We start from the raw sequence: 20,537 nt of genomic DNA on the forward strand, positions 1-20,537 counted from the left end.
GTCCTGAAATAGTTTGAGCAAGCTTGACACTAGGTGCTCCTTATAAAGTTGGTAGAATTCACTGGAAACAAAATCTGGGCCTGTTAATTTGTTGTAAGATATCGGAATATTGATTCAACTTAATAAATTATTACAAGATTAGTTTTTCTTTGGGGGTCATTTTTAGTAAATTATTGGGAAATAAATGCAAGTTTCCCTACTGATATAAATTTTAGTAAATATAACTTTATTTTATATTTACATTTGCAGAACACCATTTTGTTTCATTTTCTTTTGAAATCCCTTATTTTTTCTCTTAATCCTCACCAAATATTTTTCTATTTTGGTAACTGTCAATGAAGACACTGTTTTGGCAATTTTGATATTCTCTATTACATTTTTCTTTTCTATTTCAATAATCTGTTTTTGTTTATATGCTAGCTTTCATATATCCTATTATATACATAAAAGATATACATTTTTCTTTAAGTAGCATTTAGCTGTATACCACAAGTTTTTATAAATAGCATTTTCCTTATCTTTCATTTTAATCTTTTTATCTGTGTTTTTCAATTTGCATTTTGTTTCATTGATATTTTTTTCAACTTTAAAAAAATTTTTTTATTGAAGTACAGTTGACTTACAATCTTGTGTTAGTTTCTGGTGTATAGCAAAGTGATTCAGTTTTTTATATATATATCATATATATATACATGTACATATCTATTCTTTTTCAGATTCTTTTCCCTTACAGTTTATTACAAAATATTGAATATAATTCCCTGTGCTATACAGTAGGTCCTTGTTGGTTATCTATTTTATATATAATACTGTGTATATGTTAATCCCAAACTCCTAATTTATCCCCCCCACTTTCCCCTTTGGTAACCATGTTTGTTTTCTATGTCTGTGTGTCTATTTCTGTTTTGTATTCAAGAATATTTGTATCATTTTTTTATAGATTCCACATATAAGTGATATCATGTGATATTTGTCTTTGGCTTACTTCACTTAGTATGATAATCTCTAGGTCTATCCATGTTGCTGCAAATGGCATTATTTCATTCTTTTTTATGGCTGAGTACTATTCCATTGTGTATATGTACCACATCTTCTTTATCCATTCCTCTGTCAATGGAACATTTAGGTTGCTTCCATGTCCTCGCTATTGTAAATAGTGCTGTAATGAACACTGGGGTGCAAGTATTTTTTTGAATTATGGTTTTCTCCAGATATATGCCCAGGAGTGGGATTACTGGGTCATATGGTAGCTCTATTTTTAGTTTTTTAAGGAATCTCCAAACAGTTCTCCATAGTGGCTGAATCAATTTACATTCCCACCAACAGTGTAGGAGGGTTCCCTATTCTCCACACCCTCTGCGGCATATATTATTTGTAGACTTTTTGATGATGGCCATTCTGACTGGTGTGAGGTGATCCCTCATTGTAGTTTTGATTTGCACTTCTCTAATAATTAGTGATGTTGAGCATCTTTTCATGTGCCTTTTGGCAATCTGTATGTCTTCTTTGGAGAAATGTTTATTTAGGTCTTCTGCCCATGTTTTTGATTGGGTTGTTTACACCATAAGCTCATTTCTTTGAGCCTTGTTTGAGGACAAATTTGAGGCCAGTGTTTAAGGCAGTTTACTCTGGGGAGAAATTGCTCCTGCTTCTGACATTTTATATGGATGGCATACCACCTCCAACAAATTGTACACCTGAGATTGCCTGATATCCAGATAGTGTGAATTTGGTATGCAAACCTGCTGTGATGTTGACCTGTGGTTATGAAATCTAAAGAAAAAAAAAATATTCCCCTCCTGAGCGCCAAGGTTTATACAAGCAGTTCTCCTTGAAGTCATGAACTGTGTGTACTTTCAAAATGAGGTTGGGCAGTTACAGCTAACTGCTACAGTAAGGATTAAGTCTTCTTGGATCCCAGTTTAATGGGGCAAAGGGTCTCTTATGAGCTTCCACACATTTGAGTAGGCTGTGAGCTTTATCCACAGTGGACTGAAAGTTAATAAGGTTTATCAAATATTTTCAAGGCAAAAGAAAGTTTCAATGCTCTGCTGACCTCTCTAGATCCCCTTTTCAATTAGTTTTTAGCTTCTGAATATTCTATACCTCCTTTCCAACTGGTTGATTAAGTTAAACATATTTTAACCACCACTCTTCAGTTGTTTTTAGTATGAGGATGCATACTTTACCTAATCGCTACAAACAAAAGTCTACAGCTATTTTTAAGAGTAAAAAATATATATATACACCCTGAGTGGAAGATGTTTGACCACAAAATTATCAGAGCATTTTATGATAGTAAATTTAGTCAAGATAATGAAAATCATAAATACATAGTTAATATATAAAATATTTTATTTACCAAAGATTGGAAAATTATTTTGGTCTGAAATATTGTTTACTTTTACCAAAAAAAAAAAAAAAAGCATATACGTGCTTGGCAGGCACTGGCCAACAAACACCAACATCTTGAATTTGACTTTCCACTTTCCCTAATGCTATGGCTTGATGATTACACAGACTCTGTTTTGAGCCATATACAACAATTGTTTAAAAATGTTTTACAGGGGCTTCCCAGGTGGCGCAGTGGTTGAGAATCTGCCTGCTAATGCAGGGGACACGGGTTCGAGCCCTGGCCTGGGAAGATCCCACATGCCGCAGAGCGGCTGGGCCCGTGAGCCACAACTGCTGAGCCTGCGCGTCTGGAGCCTGTGCTCCGCAACGAGAGAGGCCGCGACGGTGAGAGGCCCGCGCATCGCGATGAAGAGTGGCCCCCGCTTGCCACAACTGGAGAAAGCCCTCGCACAGAAACGAAGACCCAACACAGCCAAAATCAATCAATCAATCAATCAATCAAACATACGCATCTGATTCAAGATCCTCAATTAAAAAAAAAAAAAAAAATGTTTTACACCAGATAAATGAAATTATCAGCCTCCAAACCTCAAATACTGAGGTTGTTTCCCCCACTTCTCCTCAGCTAACTGTACCAATAATGGATGGGTGAAATTACTTTCTACTCAAAATAAGATAAATTCCACTCAAAATAATTAAAATTTAAGGCCAAAAACATCTCTCATAGTAAAATGTACAAAGGTAGAATTATTCCAGAGTTGGTTATTTTAATCTTTGCACTTGATTTCATGATCATGCCCTTAGTTTTTCTCAAGTGAGCTCTCCTCATGTTTCTAAGATGACTTTGCCATTTCCCGATGCTACATTCAAATATGACAATGTTTGCAGGAGGAAGAGATTCACTTTTTTGAGAATGAGGAAAATTTTCCTAGAATTTACCAGAGGACTTGCTCTCTGCATCACTGCCAGACTGATGCTGTTGTGCATATGCCTTATTACCATATTACCACAATGAGTTTAAACTAATTAGGATTTACACCTGAGCATCAAATAAGGCTTTGCACTGAGGAGTGAAAACATTTTAAAAATCACATTAATGTTAATAAGTATGATGGAGAGAAGGGATTATTAGTAGTATCCAACTTTAGAAGTTCCCTGTGAAGACTGTCTTCTGTAATCCTTTACAATACTAAAAACTGCGAAAGTTCAAAAACAGCTATGGTGGAAACCTATACCTAGAATCATCTATGCGCCTATCATTGTCATCTGTCAACAGATTATTAGTTGCCAGAGGCAGGGGGTAGGGGGGGCGTGTCCATAACAGGTGAAGGGGGCTAAAAAAGATACAAGAATTTTAATTACATATATATGTGTGTATACACACACACACACACACACATACACACACACACACACACACAAAATTTTATGTAATCCTCAGGGCAATCATGTGAAATGTCCTTTGGAATTGCCCAAATTTTGCATAGTGGGAAATAAGTTTTAGAAAGACCAAGCAACATCCCCAGAAGCATATAACTAATAAATGGAAATCTGAGTCTGTTAGTCCTCAGAAACAGAGTCTCTATCTATGGGTACAGCTTCCCATATATGTTTAAGCATAAACATGTGAATATAGCAATGAACAGTAATATACAACATGTTTACTTTAATGTATTTCAATGTAACACTTATTCATTGCAACAAATATCAAATTTTTTCTAATGGCTGGAACCATCTAATTTGCATCTCTACATGTGAAAATACCAAATATCAGTGTATGATGTTTTTAATTAAAACAAGAATGAGGTTTATACTAGCTGTGCATAAATTCTGGAGGTTTTTTTTACTATATCATGATTCTAATGCTACACAGACTACAGGTGATGTGCTATCCTTCAGCTGATCTTTTGAAAGAAAGTTTTACTAGAATAGAAAAATTATGAACGACTGACAGTATACTCATTTGTCCAGCCTCATTTTTTCCTTGTAGTAAAGATATTTGATAAAAGATCTAAGAAAGGAATGTCTGAAGGAGGGGAAAGGGGATGGAGTACTGATCCTAAGCAATTTAATTACACATGTGTTTCTGGAGGAGGGTCCTGTCTTCTCTTTGGCTTCATCAATGGTCAGAAGTTCCCATTTCAGGTTATAAAAATAATTACGATCTTTCATCAAAAAAATGCCTGATTCGTTTTATTTCATCTTGAAATAACTGAGAGGACTTCCTGGATTTTTTTTTTCTTTTGCTGGTTAAACATTAGCCCACCTATTGGTAGCACACTAAAGAGGAGAGCATCTCTTAATGTTCACCTGATAAAATTATTGATGTTACATATTAAGGGGGTGAAAACTAAAGACTTCATAAATTACCACAGAATAGAACAAAATAAACACAAGATGTTTTCTTCTGAGTCCCAACCCATGCTTTCCAACCATTAAATTTCTTCTACTTTAGTTTCATTTGGTTTCGATAGCATTCAAAGGGAAAACTCCCCTTGTTTTTCTTAGGTGTGATTTATAAGAATCATTAAGTTTAAAATTAGTTTTTTTGTTGGAATTTCTCTGACAGTCAAGTCACCTTAGGAAATTACTACCCTCACTTGAACCTGCATGTTCTGTAGCAGATGAATTATGGCTCAAAGGACAACATTCATTAAGATGTTGAGAAGGATCGGGGAAATCAAGGAGGTGGGAAGAACAAAATTCTGATTTAATTTGTTCAGCCAATTTCTGAAAGGACTGAGTTCTCCCATCTACACCAGGAAATACATTCGGAAAAAATAAGAGCATCATCCTTTAACAGCCACAGGCATACTTCATTTCCCTCAGGAGAAAGTGAGCAGGCCGCCCTAGAGAACTTAATTCAGGAGCTTTCACGCTGTTTTCAACGGTAGATTTTAGAAGCTAGTTCAAGATAAAATAAAGTATGAATAAAGCTAAAGAATGACACAAATACAATCATCAAGAAGAACAGCCCCTGTATCATTTACACCTAAGAAACTAATTTTTACAGCAGCAGAGTTATTAGGCTTTGTTTTGTCTTGTTGAGAAACAGATAAGTGAACAGTGCTTTAAATGCTTTCAGATATTATTAATTAAAGGAGCATTTAACCATAATTACTCCTTTTTAAAGACTCCACAAAAAACTAATTCTAATGAAAATTTATACAAAATTTCATCATAGAATAATGAGTGAAATAAGATCAAAACCATATGGTTTAAATGACAGAAATTTATTTTCTCACATCACAAGATCAAGTTTCTGGACAATTTGGTTTCTGGTGAGAGCTCTGTTCCTGACTTACAGACAGGGATGGGGTAGGGTGAGGCTGGTGGGGAGAGCTCTCTGGTGTCTCGTCTCACTTGTCTACCTATGTTCATAGCAGCATTATTCACAATGGCCAAAAGGTGGAAACAACCCAAATGTCCATCAGTAGATGAATGGATAAATAAACTACAATCGAATATTATTCAGCCTTAAAAAGGAAGGAAATTCTGACACATGCTACAACATGGATGGACCGTGAAGACATTAATACTAAATGAAATAAGCCACAGAAGTACAAATACTGTATGATTCTACTTATATGAATTACCTAGAGTAGTCAAATTTATAGAAACAAAAAGTAGAATTGGGGGAGAGTAGAATGGGTTGCTGTTTGATGGGTAGAGTTTCAATTTGGGAATATAAAAAATTCTGGAAAAATGGATGGTGGTGATAGTTGCACAACAAGGTGAATGTACTAACACCACTGAAATGTACACTTAAAAACAGTTAAAATGTAAATTTTATGTTATGTATATTTTACCATATTCAAACATTTTTTGAAGTGTGCTTGCTAAAAGAATTGAAACAATACAGAAATATATGAAGTTTATCTCACTATTTATATGTAAATCTTTAATTCATCTGGCTTTATTTTGGTGTGAAAAATGAAGTCGATCCAGAGCCTTAAAAAAAAAAAAAAAAGATAAAAACTATATGGAGAGGTTTTACTACTGATCCAGTACATACAGGCTTCGAGGTTTTTGTTTGCTTATTCTTATCCACGTAGTTGTTGTACGTGTGGGTGTGCACACACCTAGGTTTCTTGGGATCAGCGATATCTCACAGATAGGTATGAAAAATTTGAGACTGACTGGTTTAGGGTTAGAATTTGTATAACATGGAGAAGAATAACCAGTTGCTAGTTAACTATAATCAGGTTTTCAGTAGTTAAAGTAACTATTTTTATCTGAAGAAATGTCCAATCACTTTTTCTTCATACATACTGCAATCTAACTAGGAAAGAGTATCATAAAACTTTGAAGAATTGCTCTTCCTCTAATCACACTAAGATCTCTCCTTCAAAGGTCTATATGAGATATATTTAGTTTTTGTACCTCACTGCACACCCATATCTCACCTCACCCACAGCTTTTCCTTGAGAAGAAAACTTGACCAAAGAAAATAAATCTTGAACCATATGAAGGTAGGATTTGAGACAATACTTAGGAGAAAAATTAAATTATTTTCTTTGAGTCTCCTGTTTAATAAAGAAAGAGAGAGATAGAGAACCTCCTCATTCTGTCTAATTTGTGTCATCAGAGTTAATTTCAATTTTCTTTTCAGACATAATGGATACAGTGGGCAAAGTTTTCAAGACCCCTTTACTTTGCTTGAGTAGTGAGGTAAGTTTGAGGGTGGGAATCCTACTCTCAAAAATATGAAGCCAGAATCCAAAGCCAGAATGACCTTCATTTTACTATCTCAAATGGCAGGCAGAAATGTAAGTTCAAGAACTGTTGACTTAAAAACACTCTAATCTTTGCCATCGACCCATATCTAAATTGTTTAGATTGTTCTGTTTCCCCGGTGATTTGCCTTTAGACCCATTATAAGAAAATTGTCTATTGAAAAAAAAATAAATACAGTATTACCTCACTTATATGTAAAACATAAAAACACTGAACACACAGAAACAGAGTAGAACGGTGGTTGCTCAGGGCTGAGGGGTCGGGGAAATAGAGAGACACAGGTCAAAGGGTACAACCATTCACTTATAAGATAAATAAGGTCCAGGGATCTAAGGTACAGCCTGATGACCATAGTTAGCAGTATGATATTGCCTACTTGAAAGTTGCTATGAGAGTAGAGCTGTAATGGCCTCACCAAGACAAAAACGATGCCAAAATGGTACTCATGTGAGGTGAAGGATGTGTTAACTAACCTTATCATAGTAGATATTTTGCAATATACATGTATATCAAATCATCACACTGTATACCTTGCATAACATTATATGTCAATTATATCTGAAAAAAGCTGGGAAAAAAAAGAAGGAAAACTGTCTGGGTACTTGTCTTTGGGACCAGCAATAGTGGAGATTCCGTTTAGTTTGTAGAGAGAAGCTAGATCCCCAGGTGAATATGTCAGTGATGGAGGATTCTGAGATGTGAGGAAAGCAGCCTTCATAAAAGGTCCTGAATTCGGGGATGAAAGGAAAATTTATGGAGATAATTTAAACTTGAGAAGGGACACTGTGACTCAGCAGTTACAAGGGAGCCTTGACAAGGATAAAGGTAAAAGGTAAAGTGATAAAAGTTTAGAGTGTATATTTGATACCAAGGCATCAGAACGAACTTATTCTACACCAGCTTTCACCTGTGTATGTTTGATTTTTAGGACAGGGAAATAGGTTCTAAGCTGTTAAAATCGGCCAAACACTAGAAATTAATTTTTATTTTGAAATATCGAAAAAAATCTAAGAATTTTTGAAATCCTAAAGTTCAGGAGCAGCCTCTGCTGTATTTTTGGCCAGTGCCTGATCACCAAGATTCCATCGTTAGCCCTTTTCTCGTCTTCCTCCTCAGAACTGCTGGGGAAATCCTTTAAGATCTTCAGTGGGCTGAATTCTGAGGGGCTGGTTGGGACAGGGATGTAGGAAATAGGCATCATCCATTGTGAAAGTATTGTTAAAAGAAGAATGCAGTCAGAATTCCAGGGGTGAGTTCAGACACACTGAAGAGACTAGTGGCTTTCAATCCTTTTTAAGACATCTACTGGAATATATTTTATTACATTTCACCTTGTTTTAATTTCAAATTTACAGATAAGTTGCTTCATGCTCTTCTCACGCTCACCAGTTGTGGACAGTTTTCCTTTTTTACTTTAAAATTCTCTCTTTCTCCCTGTCTCTGAATGTATGTGGCTCTCTCCTGACATATCTCCATGATTCTTAGAGCACTTCTTTAATGTCTGGCACTACAGGATGGCCCAAGCATGCATCTCACTTTTTCTGGCTCAGCCCTATTATTGGCTACACTCCTTTTTCCCTTTACATGGACAACAGTTCTTAGAAAACAAAACTGGGCACCAGGTATATTCATACCTTCTACACCTTACCAGTGAACAGAAGTCAAAAATATGCATATCTCTGTATCTATCTACTGAACTGAAGAGCTCTTATTGGTGTCTCTAATTTTATCCAACACATCAGTAAACCTTCTAGATATTTTTTTCTTTTTAATATTTTTAACTCCCTTCCAAAAAGGGAGAAATCTGGTCCTCATTACACATTTGCTCAAACTTAGCAAACAGAAGATAGTTTCAAAATTGGTAACTTATACCACTAAACAACAAATAAAAAGGAAACCTACTAACTAGAATTCAGTATCTGTTTACCTTTCTTTTTTATTTCTTTGAAATAAAATTTAATTAGAGTGAAATGAGCAAAGCTCAAATGTATAATTTAATGAGTTTTGATAAATGCATATACTGCGAAGACAGAACATTTCCATTGCCTCAGAAAGTTAACATGTGGCTGTTTTTCATCAATACCTTCACCCTCCACAGGGGTAAACAATGTTATAATTTTTTTTTTTCCATCATGGATTGGTTTCGCCTGTTTTAGAATATACTACAAATGGAATCATACAGCATATAATTTTTTGAATTGGGTTCATTTGCCACCATTTTTTGTGAGAAGCATCTATTTTTATATGTATTAGTAGTTTGTTTATTTTTACTGATGAGTAGTATTTTGTTATATGACTTTACCACAAAATATTCACGCATTTTCCTATGAACAGACAGCAGGGCCACTTCTCGTTTCTGACTCTTGTATAAAGCATCTCTGTATATTCTTGCAACAGACTATTTGTAGACATGGAATTTCATTGACCTTGGGTAAATATCTAGGGTAGAATTTCAGAGACAGATATATACCTTCATAATAAGCAACCAAACTTTCTTTGTTTAAAAGAAGGTGCATTATTTACATTCTCATCAGCATGTATGAGAGAACTAGTTGTTCTGAATCCTGACCAACATTTGGTGTTAAAAGGCTTTTAAATTTTAGCCATTCTCGTTAATATCTATAAATGTGACTTCAATTAAAGTTTTCCTTATGAATAATGTTGAACTTTTTTCTCATGTTTATTGCACAGCTGTACATCTTTCTTTGTGAAGTATCTAAGTTTTTTACCCATTGTTTTAGATTGTCTTTTTTTTTTTTTTTTTTTTTTTTTTAGATTGTCTTTTTATTGTTGAGTCTTGAGAGTACTTTACATATTTTTTATACAGGGCTTTTGTCAACTATAAATTTTGCTTGTGTATTTTATTAAGTTTCCTATTTGGATAAAGTCTGATTTTAATGAAGTCAAATTTATCATGTTTTCTCTTTCTTATTATTCCTTTCTATGTTCTAAGAAAGCTTTGTCTACCTCAGGGTGCATAAAGAATGCACTACTGTTTTTTCTAAACTTTTAGGGTTTTAACTGTTGCATTTCAGTTTTGCTCCATCTCAAATGAATGTTTTTATATGCTATTAGGTGGGATTAAGGTTTATTTATTCCCTATGTGTATCCAGTTGTTGCAGGATCATTTGCTTAAAAGAATTTACCTCCCCACTGAAATGCTTTGGCCCCTTAGTCAAAAATTAAAATAATTTTGTATGGAAACACAAAAGACCCTGGATAGCAAAAGCAATCTTTAGAAAGAAAAACGGAGCTGGAGGAATCAGGCTCCCTAACTTTAGACTATACTACAAAGCTACAATAATCAAGACACTATGGTATTGGCACAAAAACAGAAATATAGAACAATGGAACAGGATAGAAAGCCCAGAGATAAACCCACACACATATGGTCACCTTATCTTTGATAAAAGAGGCAAGAATATACAATGGAGAAAAGACAGCCTCTTCAATAAGTGGTGCTGGGAAAACTGGACAGCTACATATAAAAGAATGAAATTAGAACACTCCCTAACACCATACGCAAATATAAAGCCAAAATGGATTAAAGACCTAAATGTAAGGCCAGACAGTATAAAACTCTTAGAGGAGAACATAGGCAGAACACTCTATGACATAAATCACAGCAAGATCCTTTTTGACCCACCTCCTAGAGAAATGGAAATAAAAACAAAAATAAACAAATGGGACCTAATGAAACTTAAAAGCTTTTGCACAGCAAAGGAAACAAGATAAAAAGACAACCCTCAGAATGGGAGAAAATATTTGTAAATATTTGTAAATGAAGCAACGGACAAAGGATTAATCTCCAAAATATACAAGCAGCTCACGCAGCTCAGTATCATAAAACAAACAACCCAATCCAAAAATGGGCAGAAGACCTAAATAGACATTTCTCCAAAGATGATATACAGATTGCCAACAAACACATGAAAGGATGCTCAACCTCACTAATCATTAGAGAAATGCAAATCAAAACTACAATGAGGTATCACCTCACACCAGTCAGAATGGCCATCATCAAAAAATCTACAAACAATAAATGCTGGCGAGGGTGTGGAGAAAAGGGAACCCTTTTGCACTGTTGGTGGGAATGTAAATTGATACAGCCACTATGGAGAACAGTATGGAGGTTCCTTAAAAACCTAAAAATAGAACTACCATATGACCCAGCAATCCCACTACTGGGCATATACCCTGAGAAAACCATAATTCAAAAAGACACATGTACCACAATGTTCACTGCAGCTCTATTTACAATAGCCAGGACATGGAAGCAACCTAAGTGTCCACCGACACATGAATGCATAAAGAAGATGTGGCACATATATACAATGGAATATTACTCAGCCATAAAAAGAAACAAAATTGAGTTATTTGTAGTGAGGTGGATGGACCTAGAGACTGTCATACAGAGTGAAGTAAGTCAGAAAGAGAAAAACAAATACCGTATGCTAACGCATATACATAGAATCTAAAAAAAAAAAAAAGGTTCTGATGAACCTAGGGGCAGGACAGGAATAAAGATGCAGACGTAGAGAATGGACCTGAGGACACAGGGAGGGGGAAAGGTAAGCTGGGACGAAGTGAGAGAGTAGCATTGACATATATACACTACCAAATGTAAAATAGATAACTAGTGGGAAGGAGCTGCATAGCACAGGGAGATCAGCTCGGTGCTTTGTGACCACCTAGAGGGGTCAGATAGGGAGGGTGGGAGGGAGACGCAAGAGGGAGGAGATATGGGGATATATGTATACGTATAGCTGATTCACTTTGTTATATAGCAGAAACTAACAAAACATTGTAAAGCAATCATACTCCAATAAAGATGTTAAAAAAATAAGAAAATGGGGGAAAAATTTTTTTTAATTAAATTAATTTATAAGTGTTTGTCTATTCCTGGATCCTTCATTCTCTATTGATTTATTTTCTTCTGTTCTCATCCAATAACACACTATCTTCATTATGTAGTTATGTTATAATTTAAGTTTCTCAACTTTTGTACATCTGAATGTGTCTTCCTTAGGCTTTCATTTTCTAAGAATGCATCCTGGCCTTTCTCTGTTTCCCTGCCCCCCCCCCTTTTTAATGAGACTGTTCTTCACATCATTATTCCTCTACGTACAATATGTCCTTTTTCTGTAGTGATCTCAATATTTTTCCCTTAGCCTCTGGTTTGCTGTACTTTAACTACATGGTTTTCTTTTTACTTATCCTTCTGGCAGTTCACTGATCTTCTTTGGTCTATAAATTTATTCTTTTCACCAAATTCTAAGAATTATTGGTGTTAATTTTTCCATTGTGTTTCTGACCCTTTTTTTCAGTCCTCTCATTCTACATTTGAGAGACGCATATGTTAGACTGATATTATCACAAAGGTCATGGATGTAGGTTATTTTTCTCTCTCCCTCTCTCTCTCTCTTGTTTTCACCTTTTGCTTCTGTGTTTGATTTTAAGATTAGGTCATTTCTTTCGACCTTTTTCCAAGAACAAGGATTATTTATTCTTGCAGCTCCTAACTGGACTGTCATAATCTAGTGAATCATGTTGAGCTTTTCGCTTCTACTATTTTCATTTCTAAAACAGGTTTTATAGTAAATGTTTTTGGTTGCTCTAAAAATAAAAAGCACTTCAACTAGGAAAGAAAAAATGTCCTTCCACTAGGGTCTGGGCTGTATTCTAGGTGTCTTCAGGGCCCCAGGCTCAGGCTGGAACACGGGTCTCTTCACCCGAGTGGGAGGAGGGGGCTAAATTTTGTCCACAGGCCTCAGGCCGGTCTTGCCTAGGCTGGGGGCCGAGGCTACAGAGCTTGCAATTGCCAACTGCTAACCCCTGCCTTTTAAGGGATCAGTGGATTGTTGTTGAAAAAGCATGTATAGTCCATAATCCAGTCAGACTTCTAGGCGGAAACTTCTAGGCGGCACTTACTATTTTAACACCTCAAGTAGGAAGCAGAGGACTAAGGACAATGATAAATCCAAGGAGAGGACCCTGGAAGATAATGAGGAGGAGAGAAGGCTCAAGGAAAGGAAGGACCAGCTGCACTGGGAGCATCTACTCACCTTGTGTGTCATCGCTGTCCTCATGAGACGGCTGGTCTCGCCCAGCACTAGCAGGGGTACCATTTCCTGGACCAACTTTGTCCACGAGATGCTGGCCAGGAGCCAAGTACAGAAGGTCCACGTGGTGCCCCACAGTGATGTGGTGGAAGTCTATCTGCACCCCGAAGCCGTGGTGTTTGTGTGGCCTCGCCTGGCCTTGATGCACAGAATGCAGGTTTCAAATACTGACATATTTGTGAGAAGCTTCCAGCAGCTGAAGATGAGCTGAATATCGAACGCAAGGTCAGTTTCCTACAGGCTTAGGGGCTTCTTTGTAAATGCCCGCTCTGCCTTGGGGATGACAGCAGTGGGCTCAGCCACCCTGTGGTATGTTCTGCGTCTGGCTAGAAAGACTGGAAGTGAAGGAGGAATCAGTGCTTTCAATCGGATTAAAATGGCTCCTCGCGCGATTGCGGACGCCACAAAGATGGGGAAAGGAGTCAGCCCTTGCTGCCGGGCCGGCCGTGGTGGGAAGGCACTGCAAGCCAAGGCGATGGCGCCGGCGGCACTGGTGCTGTTCCTGCGATGAGCCGCCCGGAGTCTGTGGAAAGAGGCCTCCGCCCAAGGCCCCGCACCGTGCACACCGACGAAATTCACGCGGTGGGCAAGAAGCACTCCACCAGCACGTCCTGCTTCTCCAGCACCGAGGACGAGCAGAGGTCCAACTACCTTCTGGTGGAAATGCATGAACTGGGCACTCCCGACCACGTCGTAGTCCAGACGTCCACCGAGCTCACATGTTGCACAACGCTCTGCCGGGGCCCAGCTCCAGGGTGCGGAGCGGCGCGGCCACGCCCGCGTCTTTGAGGAGCCTGCGTGGAAGCCGTGCTGCGTGGGAAGCCGTGCGCATGTCCAGTTCGCCGCCGCCGCCGCCGAGAGCGTCATTGCCACGACTGCACCAAGAGCGAGCTCATCGCCAAGGAAGAGCAGAAGGTGGCTGCGTTTCTGAGTCAGGCACTGCTTTTGCCTGCAGGTTGCTGCAGCACGTGGAAGCGGTGAGGAAGATCTCCATCACACCAGGGACAAACGCTGCACTAGGCTTTGCTCAGACGCTCCCCAAGAGACCAGCACCTCTTCACCATGAGCCGCTTTTGGAGCCGATGTGCATGGCCCTGGGCGGCTGTCCCCCTCGGGAGACCACCTCTTATAACAAGGTCACTTCTGGCGCAGGAGACCCGCAGCTACTACTGTAGAACTTGCAGGGGGTAGGGTGGGAGAGGGGGTCCAGACTTGCTGGGGCTTCCTTGCCCCCCAGCGGGTCATTATTACCACCTAAAAGCCTCCAGGCCTCACTTCCTTACAGAGAACAGAGGTGATAAATGTGAGGGGCACTTGGGCCTTTCTTCTCTTAGTCAGGGTCTAAGGGTGTCTTTCTGCAAGCCATCATCCTAATGTGTTCTGGGTCCCAGGAATTGGGGGGGAAATAGGTTCTTTGTACTTAGGAGCTGATCTTGTCATTGGCCTTAAAGACAATTTTATGATCATGAATTTAGATATAAATGTAATGTGTTAAAATAAGAAAAGACACCCATATGCTAGTAGCCGTAGACAATTGGAAATACACACTTTGCATTCGTTCATGAGCAAAGAAAGTAGAGGTGAAGACTGAGAAATAAAACGTGAAGAACTCAGACGTTTAATGAGTAAGAGAAGAAAACAGAACTGGCTTCCAGGAAGTCAAGAAAATGTGGGCTTGGAAACAACTATTAGTCTTGAGATTTGTGAATCCGTGATAGTTTTGATAGTTGAAAGTAAGGAATTTGGAAGATGGGGGAGTTAAGGAAAGAATAAAGAGCGTGGAAATGTAGTGATTGTGAGATATTAATCCTTAGATAGTCATTTAAAAGGAGGGCTATAGTTTAAACATAAAATGACAGCATCAGGGTTAAGTCGTTATCTCTGTGTTAGTTGATTATTTACCTGTTTGATGAAATTAAAAGTTACAAAGGAGAATCAGAAATGAAGCATACAGGGCTCAGTTTGGGCTGTAACTGAAAACTTAAGTAGAAAAATTACTTTTTGGAAGTAGTGCAAATGCTTTTTGGCCTGAGGCTAGAGGGTAGGAAAAAGGAGCTACGAAAGTAGAGAATGAGGACAGACATCACTTTAGATAACTTTGATTTCTCAATAAATTAATATCAGTGAATATGAAACTAAGAAAAGTGTAAAAGTTTTGGAACAGATATTGTGGAACTACAGCCAAAGATGAATGGAAGTATTTTCAAAATCTTTTAGGGCCTAATAGATCTTAGTATCATTCACATAGTAAGAGTTCAAAATGTTGATATAGTATATGATATTCATGAGATAAGCATTCTGTTTAAATAAGAACAAAACTAGACCAGCTACTGAATTATCCATAATAAAAAAGCTGTCCTAGAGGAGAACAGATTTTCATCCTTCTTCCTCCTAATTCTACACTGATGATTTTTTAAACATGCTTACACATAAGTTTATCATCACTTATTATCCAAAGTGATTTTTAAAATCATTTCACTTGAGCATAGTTCCTGCAGAATATATTTTCCTTAATTCCCCGACAACTTTCTTTTTCTTTTCTTATTAGCTTTTTATTAAGATCCAAATATATGTATCCAAATATATATATATGAGGTAAACAAAGTTTAAAGAAATCACCATTCCGATAAAGCATTCTTTTAAAGTCTAACATTCATGAATACAGAATACTGATATATTATGCATTCTAGTAATGATGGACAATATATATAAGTAAAAAACTCTGTACCAACAATCTAGGTTTATATAATTAAGATATTGTATAAATTCAATTCTGCAGAATTTCTTCAAATAAAGGTGTTATAAGCATTCACTTGTGACAGAGGTATCATCCTTTGTATCAGACCACACAAAGATATCCCAGAATGATATCAACTTAAGTGTACATAAATTTTTTGTAGTCCTTTGAATGTGTAAAGCTGAATCTATGCAAAATGTTCCTCTTCTGCTTAAGAGGATATGACTCTTACACAGATGTAGAGAACAAACGTATGGACACCAAGGGGGAAAAGTGGCAGGGGTGGGGTGGTGGTGGTGGGATGAATTGGGAGATTGGGATTGACATGTATACACTAATATGTATATAATGGATAATTAATAAGAACCTGCTGTATAAAAAAATAAAATTCAAAGAGGATGTGACTATTTTTGTGTGTTAATAGGACACGTGGATGACCACGGCACAGCTACGAAGGGTTGTAATTTACCCTTCATTTCTTGAGAACAAAGTCCCAGGGATTAAATTTTGAAGGATGAAATTAGTGGAAATCTTTAGAAGAAACAAACAAACAAAAAACAACTCAGCTAATGTTATAGTTAACATTGTTCACATTAGTTATTGGGATTGTTAACTGAGAACTTCAAATTAGTTCAATTGAACAACTAGACTTAGATTACATATTTATCCTGATATTATAAAGCAAAAAATATGAAAATTATATTTCTCTAGTTTTTAATATTTCATTACCTTTCCTATAGGAGTTCCTCAATTTTTCTGCCAAATTCTCTATCCCCCCCCAAAAAAATTCTGCTATAACATATATTAGTGTTTTTCTTTTTCCTGAATTTCCTTTTATATTTTTTTTTCTAATTTTTTAAAAAAATTATTTATTTTATGTATTTAGTTTTGGCTGTGTTGGGTCTTTGTTGCTGTGTGCGGGCTTTCTCTAGTTGCCACGAGCGGGGCTTGCAGTGCGCGGGCTTCTCATTGTCGTGGCTTCTCTTGTTGCAGAGCACGGGCTCTAGGCACGCGGCTTCAGTAGTTGTGACACACGGGCTTCAGTAGTTGTGGCTCGCAGGCTCTAGAGCACAGGCTCGGTAGTTGTGGCACATGGGCTTAGTTTCTCTGTGGCATGTGGGATTTTCCCAGACCAGGGCTCGAACCCATGTCCCCTGCAATGGCAGGCTGATTCTTAACCACTGCACCACCAGGGAAGCCCTCCTTTTATATTTCTTTTCCTTTTTTTTCTTTTGCTTTCCTCCTACCTTCATTTTGTCTTTTCTTTCTTCCTTAGAGGACCATACTTTCCCCTTTAAATATATTTTCTTTATATTTTTTCCTCACCTCCAAACATTGTCTCTATTACCCATTTTAGCATATTGACTTTGTTACTGTAACTTCATATTAAATGCTTATCTCAAATGTTAGGTGCTCCATGGCAATTTGTATTTAACAGTGAGGCACTGAGAATCAGCTTAGAACTTCCTTCACTACACACCAGCCCCACTGCCACATCACTGATTGATTGGGTCAGGACCAAAAATAAAGAGAATTTTTGGTTGTTATTTGCTTTCCAGAAAATAATAACTTCACCATTTGTTTCTATCATAATATAAGTTTGGTTGTTATCTTTCTAGATGTTGAAGTAGAGAAATGAGTGCTGGGCATCAAACTACTTAGATCAAATCATCTTAGCTTCTTGCTTTTTCATGGAGTTAGGAATGTGGGCCCTACCTAATTCCTTCCAATGGATAAGCAACAAAGATAATAAAAAGGAGAACTTACATATTTTCTTTGGTTACTGGTCAAAAATAAATGTTTTGCAGGCTTTCTCTGCCTTATAAACCTTTAGGTGGTAGCAAGTCATTTAGTTCAGTATAAATTGGCACATGGAATAAAATTGCATTTTATTCCATGTGCCAAAATGGAAATGCAAAATCAGGGCTAGAAACTTAGAAATAACATGAATGAGTAACTATGTAAATAAAGGGAGATGAGATATCTCAGTATAACCCAAAGAGGTCTTTTTTTGTTTCCTCTTTGTAAGTTTGTACTTTGGGTGGTAGAATTAAGCTGCCTCACTCATTTCTTTTGGCATGAATTCACTTATATTACACTGAAGGACTTTGAGACTCACAGATGGATTTTTCCAAAAAGACTCCTCCGATTTACATCATGCACTCAGAGTTCAGTTCAGGATCAATGCTTTCATTAGTGGAGAGGCTCTATCACTTTCTGGAAGTAATAGTTCCTGGAATGGTAAAACATTTCACATTTGATATTGGTGGTAAACTAGAATTTATGGCCTATCCTAGTTGGCACTGAGAGCCCCATATTCCCTCTCCAGCCTGACTGTTGCCCTGACCCGAAAGAATGTTTTCGCTGTTTAGCCAAGTTACATCTGAGATGGTTGCCAGAGTTTAGGAATCACTTATGTAGCCTTCTTCAGCTTCACACGCAAAGAATGAGCGGGTAACATTTACTATGAATAAATCAATAAGACTGATGTACTAGAAATGCTGTTTGAAAAGGGCAGCAGCTTTCTAAAAGCTTTGGAAGCTAACTTTTAACTTTAGAGAGAGAGGTGAAAGTTGAAATTCAGATAGTGGGATTATAACCATTATCCTTTTTTATGTGTATAAGAGAACTATAACTCACTGGGACTTACAGCAACAGTAAGAAATTTTCCAAGAGATGAAGAAGCATGATAATCACTCATTCGTGCTTCAAGACATTTTGTTCATTCTGTTTTTGAAAAAGCTATTTATTTTGTGCAGTGTCCATGTATTGGTCTGGAATTAGAATAAACCTTAATATATGACACTGTAATAGAGCTATGAGAGCAGAAACCATTCTTTATGTTTTGAAATGTGATTCTGTACAGAATAGACTTTCTTTAATAAAATCAGAGAATAAATAGTAGACATTTTTACCCAATAACATATTATTTCCTGATTAAATAATAATCACAAGGTGCGTTTTGGTAAGGATATTTATGAAGCAATAATTTGTGACAGTGATGATACTTTTTGGTTTACAGCCCTTAAAGAGGTACTGGAATTTTGACTTCAAAAAACATTTCGGGGAATGCAATGTTTGTAGCTATAAATAATAATAAGAAATTGCAGAATACAAAATAACACCTGTGGAACATTTTTGAAGTATTTTACAGGCAAATGATCTATTTCTAGAAGCAATGAAATAGTGGTACTGCAGGTGATAGAGCTAATCCATTTTTTAAAATCATGTTTAGAAGATAAGGAGTATAGAGATACTGGTTGCTAAGGCTTACCACAGCTCCCCAAAAATGTTTATTCTTCTACATCAAACTTTGCAAGCGTTCCCCAAAAACTAGGCAAACAGCATTTGATTTCAGGCTGCTTTATTCCTTAAGCAGATAAGAGGTATATTTGAAGCCTCTCTGTTTCTTTGGTAGATTGATTTTCACCATAAGATAATTCTAAGGGCTTGAAAATGTGTTTTATTTTCTGGTTTATTCCATACAGAAGAGGTAATAGTAACAGAGTTAGTAGAGAAAACAGGGTTTAAAAGTTAAGATACTTGGGTTTTTGTCACTTTTTAAAATGATATTATAAAAATTGCTGATGTGCTATATCTAAAGCATTATTTTAGATTCTGAAGAGATGGAACAAGTGGGGAGGTTGTGGAGAGTGTGATACATGATGAAAGTATGTCCTCTGTCCTTCCTCTAAGCATCTTACAGTATAATGGAAAAATCAGACAAGTGCACACATCAGATGAGAGTAATTTAAATAGAGGACTACAGAGTACGGACTGAGAGGAGACAACGCTAAGGTTTTATGTTGCCATTTTGAATGCGCTCATATGGCACAGGTATTTCTCCTGTGCATTAAGAATGCATAGAGTTAACTGGATATGATAAGATCAAATGAGTAAAGACTACTGTTTGTGTTGTATCAACAACTCTTTGTTTGGAGGAGAGGAAGGAGAGTAACTGGGGTAAAACGTTCCTATTATACTTGTATCAGGGAAATTGTCATGACGTTTCCAATTAAGAATCTCTGTTCTAGCAGCAAAGTTCCTTTTTTCTGCTATATAATTTATCATTCCCGTCTTTCATCATGTAAAGAGCTGCTAATATTTTTTTTTTGAATTCTCCTAAACAATTCATTTTTCTCTCTCAGCTGGCATACTTAGCAAACAGAAACCTGGTGATTAGCAGAACGACAAACATTTTCTAACACATGCTCTTTGGGGACCTTATGACCTTCAAGAACATATTCCAAGGATCTTAATATATTTATTCCAGCAAATAAGGACCTCCCTAGAGGACACATTTGCTACTTTAACTTGAAGATCTTCTCAATGTGGTTACACAGATATGAAAAATCTCTGTCATTCAAATTCTTAGAGGAGAAGGGAGTTTTTACTAGTTGGAAACTCCCTAGCACGTTTTTTTCCCCCGAAATGTAAAACTTTTTCATATAATGATTGTTGGTAACCCACGATCTTAGAAATGAAGCTATTGTGTTATAGCAGAACAATCTCTTTCTCTCCCTGCCCCTCTCTTCTCTGTCAATTTCTCTTTCTGTCTGTCTAAAACCCAAAATTACTGTAGCTGC

At 37.0% G+C, this 20,537-nt stretch overlaps 1 pseudogene; it reads left to right on the top strand.

Moving 5' to 3' along the window:
- LOC103011027 (paraplegin-like) overlaps window positions 1-13,725 on the top strand; it is a 57,104-nt pseudogene extending 43,379 nt beyond the window's left edge.
- The last annotated feature ends 6,812 nt before the right edge of the window (window positions 13,726-20,537 follow it).

Source organism: Balaenoptera acutorostrata, chromosome 2 (genome assembly GCF_949987535.1).
Source record: "Balaenoptera acutorostrata chromosome 2, mBalAcu1.1, whole genome shotgun sequence".
NCBI lineage: Eukaryota > Metazoa > Chordata > Mammalia > Artiodactyla > Balaenopteridae > Balaenoptera > Balaenoptera acutorostrata.